This window comes from Pan paniscus, chromosome 14 (assembly GCF_029289425.2).
Source record: "Pan paniscus chromosome 14, NHGRI_mPanPan1-v2.0_pri, whole genome shotgun sequence".
NCBI classification, from domain to species: Eukaryota; Metazoa; Chordata; class Mammalia; order Primates; family Hominidae; genus Pan; species Pan paniscus.
In genome coordinates this window covers 49234418-49250529 of record NC_073263.2, presented here as the reverse complement: position 1 = coordinate 49250529, position 16112 = coordinate 49234418, and the positions used below count along the sequence as shown (strand labels likewise).

The following is a 16112-nucleotide window of genomic DNA, read 5'->3' as shown; positions in this document are numbered from 1 at the left end:
ATGTTGAGAGGCCTCTTTTTGGGCTTTCTCCTTTGGGATGCCCCCTTTGGAACAGGTACTAGGGTCCCTATTTTCCTAACCCAGCAATGGAGTAGATGATTTTCAAAGCAGAGACTGTTGTCAGCTATATTTAGGCAAAGATTTGATGGGCATGTCAGGGAGGAAGTGGCAGGAATTCTACACTGGGCATGAGATTGGATGATACAACTTTCAAGGTCTTTTCTAATCTAAGATATTTGATTCTAGGAGCTGCACTACTCGTAAAATAATTTAGTGAGAAGGAAATTAGGATCTAGGTAAATCAGATGGTCATTAGTACTAGTCTGCTGATAAATGTCCACTCACCTCTCCTAGTCCAATAACATCTATAAGTTGGCGGGATGTTGTCAGACTTTCTAAATCAATTGCCTATTAGAGTTCCTTTAATCATTATTTTAGATTTTTAAAATGCATATTATTCCAAAATGAGATACTATTTTGGCTCCAAAGAAACATATTTCTGGTAATTTACATTTGGTTTCATGAGTCACCTTACACATTAGCATTCAATTCACTATTTTTCGTAGTAAACTTTCTAGTAATTATCTTACCTTGAATTCTACATTTAAACGATCAATTTTCTTTTTGAAATACGGTAAAGAATAAAATATCTTTTCAATAGGGTTTCTTTCATTGTATTAGAGATATCGAACATAAACTTGGAATACCTAATGAAGAGTCACAGAGTATTTTTCTTATTTTTTGATAAATTTTGATAAATTTTTTCTTATTTTTTTGATAAATTTTCTTATCATTTTCCTTATATTTTTCTTGAAAGTAGTAATCCTTTAATACCATTGAATCATCGATTTCTTTTTAAATATTGAGTGGGTTTTTTTTAAATCACATCACTTCTGACACCAAATCAGAGGATTTTCACCTCCTGATACCAAATACATAATATCTTTTCCAACACCACTTTTCTAACTCTTTGACAGGGCTCAATCCCACAAGACTGTCCCATTTCAGATGCCAACTGCAAGTCCCAGGCCAACTGTATTTCTGACTGACAGGCTATAAATTGGGGATTCTCACAACCCTCAGGTTTGGTAATCTGCTTAAATGGCTCACAACTTAGGAAGGCACTTTACTTACATTTAATGGTTGAGTTGTAAAGGATACAGATGAATTGCCTGATGAAGAAGTATATAAAGTGTGGTCCAGAAGGGTCCCAAGCACAGAAACTTCTGCTCTTGTGGAGTTGGGATGCACCATTTTCCAGCATCTCGGTGTGTTTACCAACCCAGAGGCTCTCAGAACTGTATGACTTAGGGCTTTTTATGGAGGGTTCATTCCATACATTGTCTTCTGTCTGTGTATGTGTATCTCAGTGTCTTCTTATAAGGACTCCCACCAGTCATGTTGGATGAAGGGCCCACTCTACTCTAGTATGACCTTATCTTAACTTACATCTGAATTGTATCCACAAAGCCCCTATTTCCAATTAAGGGGTCACAATTATAGTTTTTGGGGATTAGGACTTTGCTGTGTCTTTTTGGGAGTCATAATTCAACCCATAGCACCACCTATTGGGGTTAGTTAGGAAGCATTGAACTTGAATACCCTGAATGCTGCACTGAGGGCTTCAGCTGTAGGCATTGTGAGCCCATGAAGAGTTCTGAATGTGTGTGTCTGTTGCAGAGGAGGGTGACAGACTCATACATAAAGGTTATTAAGTTGCCAGCTGACAGTTGGGAAAACTGGAAAGATAAATTATTTCAGGAGGGGAGGACAGATAATTAGAGTTGGAAGGGACCTTATAGATAAGGTGGTTAAACCTCATTTTGTGGATGAGGAACTAGTTAGGGGATAGTGACAATGGTATGAGGATGGATGATGGAGCCTGGATTGCTGTGGCCTGGTGCTGCCTGGTTCCTGCCTCCTTTTGCCTCTCCAGAAGCCACTCAACACATGCGCCAGCTGTACTCTCAGCTTTTGGGGTCTGATTCTAGGAGATCTAGCTACATACTGAGGGATTTGGCATTAGCCCCCTTCTAACCTCATGTCACAGTCCTAATAATCTGTTTGAGGTTCCACATCCCTTGTGTGCTTGCTTGGGCATTGGCTTCTGTGTCCTCCCTGTGCCCGAGTTCACATCCTCAACACTGGGCCTCTGTCTTCTTGTCAGTCCCCTCCCCAGGACCCACTTCGAGTTGTGAGCCCCACAGCCTGCTGGAAGGCTGCCAAATGCCAGCTTTCTGCCTGTGCACCTGGACAGCCAGGTTGCTCCTTCCCCTGATCCTGGAACAGAAGTCTGTCACTCTGTCCTCCAGATGTAGACTGTCTGCAGCCTTTTGTCTTTTGGGTACTTTTTGCTGAATCCTCTGGATGGAACGTGCAGTACCTTTGTTTACCTGCTGCCAGACCTGTTGTAGAAGGTGGTGGTGTTCTAGATGCCTGCCCCTCCCAGTTTTCCCTCCCTGTCCAGTTAACCAGAGTGGGACTAACTGTTGAGAAGGGATGGGAAAATCCTGGAGTCCTGTCTGACTCTGGGGTGAAGAGAATCTTTCCTAATTAACCATTTCAATGCACTTAAAGGAACAAAATATATAACAGTGTGTGTGGTGTGATAGAGTTTATATTGAAAAGGTGATATACACTTGTATATGTAGAGAATACTTTGGGAATAATCTACAGTCTGGTCACAGTAGTTGCCTCTGGAAAGAGGAACTGGGGCCTTTGGGACAGGAGTGGGAGCTGAGACTTAATTTCCACTACATTTAACTTAAGCAATATTTAATTGCTTCTATTTTGTTTTTATTATTTATGAATAGAGACAGGGTCTTGCTTTGTCACACAGGCTGGAGTGTAGAGGTGCAATCATAGCTCACTGCAGCCTCAAATTCCTGGGCTCAAGCAATCGTCTCACCTCAGCATCCAGAGTAGCTGGGACTACAGGCACCACTTACCACCACCACACTTACATTCTTTTTTTTTTTTTTTTGAGGTGGGGTTTGGTTATTTTGCCTGGGTTGGTCTCAAAACTTCTGGCCTCAAGCAATTCTCCCACCTCAGCCTCCCAAAGCTCTGGGATTACACTTGTGAGCCACCTCGCCTGGCCTAATTGCTTCCATTTAAAAACTCTGTACATGTATCACCTATTCTATAAATAACTTAAAAAAAGCAAAAAATACATGTGAGGCATTTTACTAAGTAAAGCAATCTTGGGGTGACTTTAAAAAATTTGCAATATTGTCATTAGAGAGTAAATGTGTTTGTTCTCTAGATTTAAATGTCTTCATATGGCATTTTCTAGATCAAGCAACTCTGTATGTGAAAGGACCGGTCTTACGTGATAGCAGATAGACATATCTAGTTGGTCTGGGTGTTTAAATGCTGATGCTCTATTTGTGGCTGTCTTTTCTGACGTCCATGTTGCTTTGGGCATTTAACAGTAAACCCATGTTGTTCTCCTTGCTTTAAAGTTTAAAGTTGCATTCTAATTCTCATGGAGTGAAAGATAAGACTAATTATACTGCCTGTATGACTGAGAAAGAAGGATGACCTTGTCCCATATGCTAAAGGACCTGAAATCTAGAGAACAACTTGACACATCTATTTCCAGCCAGAGCAGCAGTGACTGGCAGGAAGACAAAGAGGAGGCGGGTCTATAAGGAAGACGTCTGGTTGGCAGCGGTGAGTGGGAAACGTGCACGTGGCCACTTGCACGGGGCCCTGCATGGAAACCTGGCCGAGAGGAGAAATGGGGACTGAATTGCGTCTGCCGTGGGTGTGTGACGGAACTGCTATTCTTATTATGCCTTTAGTATTACCTTTGTCTCCAGGCCAGTACATTCAAAGAGACAAGAATGAATAATTATGGGAACCAGATGGGACATTCTTGTCATTGTTGCAGTGTTTTCCAGAATATTGTCACCAAATCCTCAAACAAGACAATATTGCAAATATCTAATTATTGGTCTTTATAATCCTTGGGTGGCTTAAACAATGGAAGTACTTGGAATTGGAAAATAATGGATTAAAATTAGGCATAACATTTACTTGTCTTTAATTACTTCAATTCAAAGAAGAGTACATTTGAGCTGAGTACCCTGTTCTTGCAATTTGGCCCTCCATGGGTGTCCAGTGGCTCGTTAGGGAACAGCCACTAGCAAATGGGAGAGAGGCTCACAGCCCGAGAATTAATCAATTAAATCCAACATGTTTACTGAACACCAGTCATAATCTAGAAACTGGGGAAGATAAATAAAGCATTGATCTCAGTCTCTGCTGGGAAAGACAGACATTTAAAAAATGTACAGGTCCATAATCCCTGAGTCACATTTCTGAAATCCAAAAACCTCATAAAATTGAATTCTTTTTTCCACAACTTTTCTGGCAGCAAAACTTGAACTGATGTGAGTCTATTTATGTATATCCTTTATTTGTCCCACTTAGTGTGGATCTTCGTATGTTTTGCTTAAGAAAGATTAACGGGGTGTTGCCCCAGATCCCACTGCAGAAGTTATATAATATTGTTAATTATGCACCAGATTTCTTTCCTAAAATCCCCACAATTCAGAATTCTAAAACATACCGGGTGCCAAGGGGTTGGGATTAGGGTCTTTAGACCTGTAATTCTTCAAAACTTCTTTCTCTGGAGAAGACCCTACTTTGAGGGCACCTGATATCTTCTGGGATGAGAACGTAGGCTATGTTGTCTCTGCTTGCTACAAAGAACTTCAGTAAGTAGCGGCCTCAACCCGGCTTTCTCTAGAACTAAGGTCTTCTTTTTTCTCCAGCTAGAATCCTAAAATTTCCTTAGGTTTTTTTTGAATAATTTACTTTCTTCACTGAAAGTATTACCTTGCCAAGGATTTATTCCGTTTTCCTATTAGAGAGATTAGTACCTCCCAAGTTTCTCCTTATAGATATTGTTTAATCTTGGCATAGTTTGGTTGTTTTTTCTTTTCAGAGTTTTAATTAGTCTGTGTCCTACTTAAGCTGTAGGGGACTCCATTTGAAATATTAGGTATGGTGGTACCCAGGAGTCTGCCCCCAACCCAGGGAGGTTCCTGTCTTCAGATAAAATAGCTTTCTGCAGTCTTAATAGAAGGTTTCTAAATAATGTTCATTTCATTCTTCTTTCCTCCTGGTCTTTTCCCTGTAGATTAACACTGGCTTGTTTAAAGTTTTGTTGGAACAGGTGCTAAATTCTCTTTCTTTGGGAGTACAAGAGCAAGCCCACATGAGAAGATCCCTGGATATCCAATTCTTTCACATGAGTGGGACAGTGGCTTGAAGTGACCATCATTCCTGTGAACTTTGAGGAGGCTGAAATTGTGTGTATAGGGAGATTCCCCTTTAGAGCTTCTCTGGCATTTGAGATATAAACCCCTCACTGGATGGGGTGGGGGCATTTTCCAGGGGCTTGAGGAGACTGCAAATGTAGTGTGGAGTTCCTGATACTTCTTGTAAGGGGAACCCTTTCCTGGTTCAGGGGAGGACCAAGAACACAGGGAGGGAGTAGCCTGGGTGACTCCCCCTACAGGAATTGAAGAGAAGAGCAGGAAGGCTTTAGGTGTCTAAAGAATCATCCAACAAAGTAAAACCAGGATTAAAAACAGCAAATAAATTTGTAATAGTTTTAGTTAACGTCGTCTGTTTCCCATCCACATCAGTTAGGAGAAAAGCTGGTAAAAAGACAATAAAAAGCTAGTGTGATTATTTTTAGGGAGAGCAAGTGAGAATTCCTTTTATTATCTGGAATCTTCCCCTCCCTTCCATTTAAAAATTTTACTTCAAAATACATTTTTTTCATAGAAAATTTAGAAAATACTGCTCAGTCATAGAAGAAAATAAAAAAGTCCTCTTATCCTGCTGCATAGAGATAATCACTTCTATCATTTTGGCATACACCCTTACTTTTTTCTATGCCTGTTTTTAAAGTGCCGGGCATTTACAGGCTTAATAATAATTTATTTCTTTTTCTTTTTTCCTTCCTTACAAAACTTGTTCAGAACAGAGTCTCTCTTTGCAGAATTAGGGAATGGTGAGTTTTACTCTGAGCTTATCCTAAGAAATGTTCAGGTTAAGTAGTTTCAAGGTGGTAGGAAAAAGAATCCCTAATAATTTTAAATTTAATACTCTTTGCTGCTGTGATCACTTGTCAGAAACAGCAAGGAAAACCCTGGAAATGTACATGCAGCAGGGAGTCATCGTGGGACATGTAGACTAAATTGTAGCCAGTGCAGGGAAGGTGCTGGGCACAGAGTAAAATAGGCTTCGGAGACCCTCAAAGTAGGGTGCTGTTCACACTTACTCATGAAGTACACTGGGGGCTGCACTCCCATGGGAGACAGAAACCAATTATTGCCTACTTTACAGTCCAGTTAGATCTTTTTTATGTATTGTATGTGTATGAGCACCTCAGTCTTGTGAATCTCAGAGGGGTGCTAATTAAAGACATCAAATGACTGAGTAGTATAGGTGTTTATAGCAGTTGATACAGGGGTGAGGGCAGTTCTCACCTAGAAATGGAGTACTTTAAAAAGGTTTTTAGCAAAGTCACTGCTTAGGTAAAATTGCAAATATGAAATTATAGAGAGACAATATGGTAGTCCCCTCCCATTTATTTTGCATCTCAGATAACCCATGAGCACATGTGACAAAGGGGATGCTGAGTCTTTTCCTTCCTGTCTCCCGTAGAGGATGTGTGAAATGAAAAGCTAACATGAGGGTGTTTGAGAAACTTTCAGGGGAAAATTAAGTGCTGACTTAGTGGGTCAAAAAGCACAGCCAGCTTTATGTTATGACTTTTTCCCCACTCAAAATTTACCTAGGATGTGTTGGAGACATATGCATATACACACACACACACACAAATATATATACACATACATACACACCCACCCACCCACACATATATAAGTTGTAAATATAAATATGTAAAAATTATAAGTAAATTAAAAATATATAGATAAAAATAGAAAAATATTTATAAATATATAAATTATATATTTTATACATAAATACATATGAAATATATAAAAATTTAAAACTTCTACCTTCTCCCATCAAGCCATCTATCTGGCTTGAAGCCTTTGGAAATGCCCCCACTAAAGATCTGGAAGGAAACTAATCTGTACAGAGTTACAGAATCAGTCAGGGTCATTCTCTAAACATGCTCACAATTTTACATGCATTTTTTGCCATCTCGGTTGCCAAAGGTGTTTCTTAAGGAAGAAACGCTTTCGCCTGACAAATTTCCTTGCACAGATCTCAGTTACACTGTGTTATCTCAAAATGCCCTGGTGAGTTAAATAATGTGTTGTTACTGAACATAATTTTTAGTTTCTTTGGGGATTGGCTATTTCAGATGCTCATTGAATAGGGGATGTTTTTACTTCATTATTAGAATGAGAATGAATCACCTCATTTTCTCATCTTTCAAGGTGAAGTCTCTCAACTAATAATTTTTTCACTGTGAGATAGTAGGTAAAAGCTAAAATTTTAGAAAATTCTTAAATTTGAAGTAATTTTTAGCCTTTTCAACTAATAGTCTGCAATTATAAATAAATCAATTGTTAGTCTTGAAAGGGTAGTGTTTAATTCTGTATGGAAACATCCTCCAGCAGCTCATTTGCTTCTGATATTCTCTGAGGATTTCCATAGATTCTGATCACAGTCTTGTGTTTATTTACCTTCTTTACAAAATACAGCTAAGGCTGAGCAATTAGCATTTTAATTTTATGCAACGTGATTTCTCTCCTTCACTTAAAAAGCTGAAGAAGTGCCTGTGCAGAAAAGAAATGTTAGTAACCTTTTCTTCGTTTATTAGGCATCTATAGCATGCATTGAACTACTCATATAGTATCATGGAATGAATTATTTTTAACATGCACTGTAAATTTTTTCATAATTTTACTGATGGTGGTTTGCACACACCAGGTGCTCAGTGTCTTATAAACTGACTACAATACATATTAATATATATTGCCTTTTGGTCTTATACCATTACATTCATCTTTTATTTTAAATTTTTTAACAGCTCAACTGAGCTCTAATTACATCTGTGAGATGTAATTCACACACCATACAATTCACCATTTAAAGTGTACATTTTAATGGTTTTTAATATATTCACAGTTGTGCAACTATCATTACTATCTATTTTGGGGCCATTTTCATCATCTTGTACTCATTAGCAGTCACTCCTTATTTCCATCCAACTCCTCCCTTGCCCCTAAACCCTAGACAACCACTGATATACTTTCTGTCTCTATAGATTTGCCTGTTCTGGACATTTCATATAAATGGACTCATACAATATGTGGTCATTAGTGACTGGCTTCTTTCACTTAGCATGATGTTTCCAATGTTCATCCATGTTGTAGTATGTGTCAACACTTAATTACTTTCAATTGCTGAATAATATTCTATTTTATGCATTGTATTAGTTCATTTTCATGCTGCTGATAAAGATATACCTAAAACTGGGCACGAAAAGATGTTTAATTGGACTTACAGTTCCACATGGTTGGGGACAGTCTCACAATCATGGTGGAGGGTGAAAGGTGCTTCTTACATGGCGGCAGCAAGAGAGAATGAAAGAAGAAGCAAAAGTGGAAACCCCTGATAAACCCATCAGATCTTGTGAGACTTATCCACTATCATGAGAATAGAATGGGAAAGACAAGCCCCTATGTTTCAATTATGCCCCCATGGGTCCCTCCCACAACACATGGGAATTTTGGGAGATATAATTCACGTTGAGATTTGGGTGGGGACACAGCTAAACCATATCATTCCACCCCTGGCCCCTCCAAATCTCATGTCCTCACATTTCAAAACTAATCATGCCTTCCTAACAGTCCCCCAAAATTTTAACTCATGTCAGCATTAACCCAAAAGTCCACAGTCCAAAGTCTCATCTGAGACAAGTCAAGTCACTTCTGGCCTATGAACCTGTAAAATCAAAAGCAAGCTAGTTAATTCCTAGATAAAATGGGAATACAAGTATTGGGTAAATACAGCCTTTCCAATTGGGAGAAATTGGCCAAAACAAAGAGGTTACAGGGCCCATGCAAATCTGAAATCCAGCGGGGCAGTCAAATTTTAAAGCTCCAAAATAATCTCCTTTGACTCCAGGTCTCACATCCAGGTCATGCTGATGTAAAAGGTGGGTTCTCATGGTCTTGGGCAGCTCAGCCTCTGTGGCTTTGCAGGGTAGAGCCTCCCTCCTGACTGCTTTCATGGGCTGGCATTAAGTGTCTGTGGCTTTTCCTGGTGCATCGTGCAAGCTAGCAGTGGATCTACCATGCTGGGGTCTGGAGGACGGTGGCCCTCTTCTCACAGCTCCACTAGGCAGTACCCCAGTAGGGACTCTTTGTGGGGGCTTTGACCCCACATTTCCCTTCTGCACTTCCCTAGCAGAGGATCTCCATGAGGGCTCCGCCCCTGCAGCACACTTTTGTCTGGACATCCAGGGGTTTCCATACATCTTCTGAAATCTAGGCAGAGGTTCCCAAACCTTAATTCTTGACATCTGTGCACCCACAGGCTCAACACCACATGGAAGCTGCCAAGGCTTGGGGCTCCCACCCTCTGAAGCCACAGCCCAAGCTCTAAGTTGGCCCCATTCAGCCATGGCTGGAGTGTCTGGGACACAGGGCACCAAGTCCCTAGGCTGCACATACCATGGGGACCCTGGGCCTGGCCCATGAAACCATTTTTTCCTCCTGGGCCTCCAGGCCTGTGATGGGAGGGGCTGCTGTGAAGGTCTTTGACATAGCCTGGAGACATTTTCCCCAAGGTCTTGGGGATTAGCATTAGGCTCCTTGCTACCTATTCAAATTTCTGAAGCTGGGTTGAATTTCTCCTCAAAAAATTGTTTTTTCTTTTTTATTGCATCATCAGGCTGCAAACTTTCTGAACTGTTATGCTCTGTTTCCCTTCTAAAATTGAATACCTTTAACAGTACCCAAGTCACCTATTGAATGCTTTTCTGCTTAGAAATTTCTTCCACCAGGTATCCTAAATCATCTCTCAAGTTCAAAGTTCTACAAATCTCTAGGGCAGGGGCAAAATGCCACCAGTCTCTTTGCTAAAACACAAGAGTCACCTTTGCTCCAGTTCCCAACAAATTCCTCATCTCTATCTGAGACCACCTCAGCCCAGACCTTTTCGTCCATATCACTATCAACATTTTTGTCAAAGCTATTAAACAAATCTCTAGGAGCTTCCAAACTTTCCCCCATTTTCTTGTCTTCTTTTGAGCCCTCCAAACTGTTTCATGCTCTGCCTGTTACCCAGTTTCAAAGTCCCTTCCACATTTTCAGGTATCTTTTTAGCAACACCCCACTCTACTGGTGCCAATTTACTGTATTTGTTTTCAGACTGCTGGTAAAGACGTACCCAAAATTGAGAACAAAAAGAGGTTTAATTGGACCTACACTTCCACATGGCTGGAGGGGGTCTCACAATCATGGTGGAGGGCGAAAGGCATTCTCTTGCTGGTGGAAGCAAGAGAGAATGAGAGAAGAAGCAAAAGTGGAAACCCCTGATAAACCCATCAGATCTCATGAGACTTATTCACTATCATGAGAATAGCATGGGAAAGACTTGCCCCCATGATTCAGTTACGTCCTCCTGGGTCCCTCCCACAACACATGGGAATTGTGGGAGATACTATTCAAGTTGAGATTTGGGTGGGGACACGGCCAAACCATATCATGCATATATTACATTTTGTTGAGGCATATACTACATTTTGTTGATCTATTCATCTGTTTTTAGACATTTATTTTTTCCCAGCTCTATTTAGGTGTAATTGACAAATAAAAATGATATATGCAGTATTTATCACATACAATGTAATTTGATATATGTATGCATAGTGACATGGTTTAAACAAGCAAATTAACATATCAATCATGTCACAAAGTTTTTTTTTGTGGTGAGAATATTTAAGATCTACTTTCAGCAATTTTCAAGCATACAATATATTAATATTAGCTATAGTTACCATGCTGTATAATAGATCTGTGGAACTATCCTAAGTGAAACTTTGTACCCATTGACTGATATTTTTCTGTTTCCCACTATCCTTCACCCCCCCGACCCTGGCAACTATCATTCTATTCTCTGCTTCTGGGAGTTCAGTTTTTTTTTAGATTCTACATATAAGTGAGATCATGAGGTATTTGTCTTTCTGTGTCTTGCTTATTTCACTTAGCATGATGTCCTCCAGGTTCATCCATGCTGTTACAATGACAAGATTTCCTTCTTTTTAAAGGATGAATAATATTCCTATATCTGTATATATTATATATATGTTATATATACATCACATTTTCTTTATATGTTCACCTGTTGATGGACACTTAGGTCGATTTAATGTCTTGGCTATGGTGAGTAATGTGATGAACATGGGAGTGCAGATATTTCTTCAACATGCTGATTTCATTTCCTTTGGATGTGTATACAGCAGTGGGATTGCTGGATCATATGGTAGTTCTAGTTTTAATTTTTTTGGAATGCCCATACAGTTTTCAGTTATGGCTCTACTAATTTGCATTCCCACCAATAGTGTGCAAAGGTTCCCTTTCTCCACACCCTCACCAACACTTCTTATCTTTTTGATAATAGTCATTCTACAGGTGGGAGGTGATAGCTCATTGTGGTTTTAATTTGCATTTCCCTGATAATTAGTCATGATGAGCATTTCTACATATGCCTGTTGGTCATTTGTATGTCTTCTTTTGAGAAATGTCTATTCAGGTCCTCTGCCCATTTTTAAACTGGGTTGTTTTCTTTCTATTGAGTTGCTTGCATTCCTTATGTATTTTGGATATTAACCCCTTATCAGGTATGTAGTTTGCAAACGTTTTCTCCCACCCTGTATGTTGTCTCTTGGTTTTCTTTTTCTGTGCAGAAGCCTTTTAATTTGATATAATCCCATTTGTCTATGTTTGCTTTTATTGCCTGTGCTTTTGGGGTTATATCCATGAAATCATTGCCCAGACTAATGCCGTGGAGCTTTTCCCCTATGTTCTCTTCTGGTAGTGTTACTGTTTCAGGTCTTACATCGAAGTCTTTAATTCACTTTTGAGTTGATATTTTATATGGTTTGAGGTAAGGGTCCCATTTCATTCTTCTCCATGTAGATTTTCAGTTTTCCCAACGTCATTTATTGAGGAGGGTGTCCTTTCTGTATTATGAACTCTTGGCAACTTTGTTAAAGATCAATTGACCTTAAATGCATGGATTTATTCTTGAGCTTTGTATTCAGTTCCATTGGTTAATATGTCTGCTTTTGTGCCAGTTCTATGATGTTTTGATTACCATAGCTTTGTAGTGTATATTGAAATTGGATACTTTGATGCCTCCAGCTTTGTTCTTTCTGCTCAAGATTGCTTTGGCTCTTCAGAATCTTTTGTGATTCCATACAAATTTTAGAATTGTTTGTTTCTGTGAAAAATGCCATTGCCATTTTGATAGGGATTGCATTGAATCTGTAGATAACTTTGGGTAGTATGGACAATTTAACAATTTCAATTTTTCCAATCCATGAACACATGATATCTTTCCAATTATTTATTTATTCTTCAATTTCTTTCATCAACATTTTATAGTTTTAAGTATACAGATCTTTTACCTCATTAAATTTATTCCTGTTTTTTTCTTGATATTGATTTAAATGAGACTGTTTTCTTAATTTCTCATTTGTATAGTTCGTTGTTAGTGTATAAAAACACTACTAATTTTTTGTATGTTGATTTTGTATTCTGTGACATTACTGAATTCATTTATTAGTTCTAACAGTTTTTTGGTATACTCTTTAGGGCTTTCTATATATAACACCATATCATCTGCAAACAGATAATTTTAATTCTTCCTTTCCTATTTGGATCCATTGTATTTTTTTTTCTTGCCTAATTTTTCTGGCTAGGACTTCCAGTTCTATGTTGAATAGAAGTGGTAAGAGTGGCCATCTTTGTCTTCTTCCTTAAGCTGATAGACATTTAATTTGTTTTCACTTTTCTGTTTATTGTAAATAGTGTGCTATAAACATTCATTTACAGATTTTTGTGTGAATATACATATGTATTTCTCTTGGTTATATGCTTAGGAGTGGAATTTCAGGTTCATATGGAAACTCTGTGTTTAAATTTTTGAGAAGATACCAACTTGCATAAAGATAGTGATAATAATAGCCACTATGTATGTTGTATTATGTCTCTGCTGCAGACAGTGGTTAAATTATAAATGTTATATGTAAGTGCAGACTTAAAGTACTAGTTTATAATGAGTTAAGTTGGCTTGAAATAAATTTAAGTGTGGGGATGTTTTTGTGGACAAAAGCAAGAAGATGCTATTGCAAGTCTGTAGGAAGAGACCCTCACAGGTACCATAAGGAAAATAATAGGCTAGTTAAAAGAACCATCAAGGGTTAAAACTCCTGTACAGAGCAGGCACTCAGAACTCACTCCTGGGGAGGTAAAGACTACAGTAAAAGTTTATTGCATGAACAGAGGCATCCAACATGTTTGTTGCATGAACAAAATAACTTCTTTCGCATTAGGAAATATATGTATCATGTTTACCATAGTCCAAATAACATGGAATTATAAAAATATATACAAAAATTCTCTGATACTTCTTCTTTCAAGAGTTAAAGCCTAATTCCTCTCCCCTTGAGTGTGAGCTGGATTTAGTGACCCGCCTTTAAGAAACAGATAGAAGTGGAAGTGATGGCGAACACTTTGGAGAATAGGTCATGGAAAGGCACTGTTACTTCTGCCTTGTTCACTTTCTCTAGAATTATTCGCTTTGAGGAAAGCCAGCTTCCATATTGCTCTATGAAGAGGCCTACATGATGAAGAACTGAAGTCTCCAATCAACAGTCACCTATCTAAACTTGGAAGTGAATCCTCCAGTCTCAGTTGAGCTTTCGGATTGCTGTAGCCTGTCCCCCCTACCCTATGGACAGATTGACTGCAACCTCATGATAGCCCCTGAACCAGAAGAACCTCATAAATGACTTCAAAATTCCTAACTCTCAGAAACTATGTGAGATGATAAACATCTGTTGTTTTAAACTGTTAAGCTGCTAGGTTTTAGCATAGTCTGTATAAGCAATAGATAAATAATATACAAGGGGAAACCTCAGTAACTAATAGTGGTGATGGTGGTAGTGGTGATGGTCGTGGTGATGATGATGCAAGACGAGGAGGAAGCTGCTGGTATGAGCCCCAAAGTCTCCTGTTTAGGAGGTAAAATAAATCTTTTTTATAAAAGCCCTTTTGTATTTTTTCTTTTATTCTGAACTATGGGGCAAAGAGTGTTGCAATGTTGCTTCAAGGGAGAGGCTCTTGCTGGTGAGTGAAGAAACTCTACTTGTTCATGACTGTGTTGGTTTCTCTCCTGGCACCTTGACCCTGTGATGCTTTATGGGAGGATACACACAGGTGATATTTCATTTCATGCAGAGCTCTCTGCCTAGATGTCAGCAGACTGCTTTTTCACTTTCTATGTGAAAGTTCAGGTCACTGAGCAGAGAGTTAGTTTATCAAAATTACTTACCTAGACAAAATTCAGGTACAATCTAAAAATCTGTACTTACATATGTATAAATGACTGTTGTGACTTCTGCCATGTTTGTTCTTTAAAATAAAAATAAGGACAATTGCCTTTGGGTTCTGTCAGTCACTAATGTTGCATAGATGAACTGTAGAGCAAGGGTCCCCAACCCCCAGGCCATGGACCAGTACTGTCTGTGGCCTGTTAGGAACTGGGCCACACAGAAGGAGTGAGTGGTGGGTGAGTGAGCATTACTGCCTGAGCTCTGCCTCCTGTCAGATCAGCTGCAGCATTATATTCTCATAGGAGTGCGAACCCTGCTGTGAACTGCGCATGTGAGGGATCTAGGTTTTGTGTTCCTTATGAGAATCTAATGTCTGATGATCTGAGGTAGAATAGTTTCTTCCTGAACCTAATGACCACCACAGTCCATAGAAAAATTATCTTCCATGAAACCAGTCCCTGGTGCCAAAAAGGTTGGGGACCACTGCTTTAGAGGACTACATAAGGATAATGATATTAATAGCCACTATGTATAAGCTAAACACCCCACACAAACATATACATCATCTACTATGCTCATCCAATCCTGATCACTGAGAAGAAGATTGCATTTCAAAGGTGTTAATTAACCCAAGGGTACTTGCTGTGGTGAGGCTTGGCTTCAAATCTGGTTCTCATGGTCTCCAAAGAATGAGTTCCATCAATACCTACTTTATTGAGAGTTTTTAGTATGAAGGGGTGTTGAATTTTATCGAAGGCCTTTTCTGCATCTATTGAGGTAATTCTGTGGTTTTTGTCATTGGTTCTGTTTATGTGATGGATTATGTTTATTGATTTGTGTATGTTGAACCAGCCTTGCATCCCAGGGATGAAGCTGACTTGATTGTGGTGGATAAGCTTTTTGATGTGCTGCTGGATTTGGTTTGCCAGTATTTTATTGAGGATTTTCACATCAATGCTCATCAGGGATATTGGCCTGAATTTTTCTTTTTTTGTTGTGTCAGTGTAAATTAGTTTGACAATTGTGGAAGACAGTGTGGTGATTCCTCAAGGATCTAGAACCAGAAATACCATTTGGCCCAGCAATCCCATTACTGGATATATACCCAAAGGATTATAAATCATTCTACTATAAAGACACATGCACACGTATGTTTATTGCAGCATTGTTCACAACAGCAAAGATTTGGAACCAACCCAAATGTCCATCAATGATAGACTGGATAAAGAAAATGTGGCACATATACACCATGGAATACTATGCAGCCATAAAAAAGAATGAGTTCATGTCCTTTGCAGGGATATGGATGAAGCTGGAAACCATCATTCTCAGCAAACTAATGCAAGAACAGAAAACCAAACACCACCTGTTCTCACTCATAAGTAAGAGTTGAGCAATGAGAACACATGGACACAGGGAGGGGAACATCACACACCAGTTGGGTGGGGGTGGCTAGGGGAGGGATAGCATTAGGAGAAATACCTAATGTAGATGATGGGTTGATGGGTGCAGCAAACTGCCATGGCACGTGTATACCTATGTAACA

General features: G+C 39.1%; 1 long non-coding RNA gene across 1 annotated transcript; it reads left to right on the top strand.

Annotated features, from left to right (window-relative positions):
* The first annotated feature begins 4583 nt into the window (after nucleotides 1–4583).
* Nucleotides 4584–14670, top strand: LOC117975596 (uncharacterized). The gene is made up of 2 exons (XR_004665909.2): nucleotides 4584–4724; nucleotides 13802–14670. It is a non-coding gene; the product is annotated as an uncharacterized LOC117975596 (long non-coding RNA).
* The last annotated feature ends 1442 nt before the right edge of the window (nucleotides 14671–16112 follow it).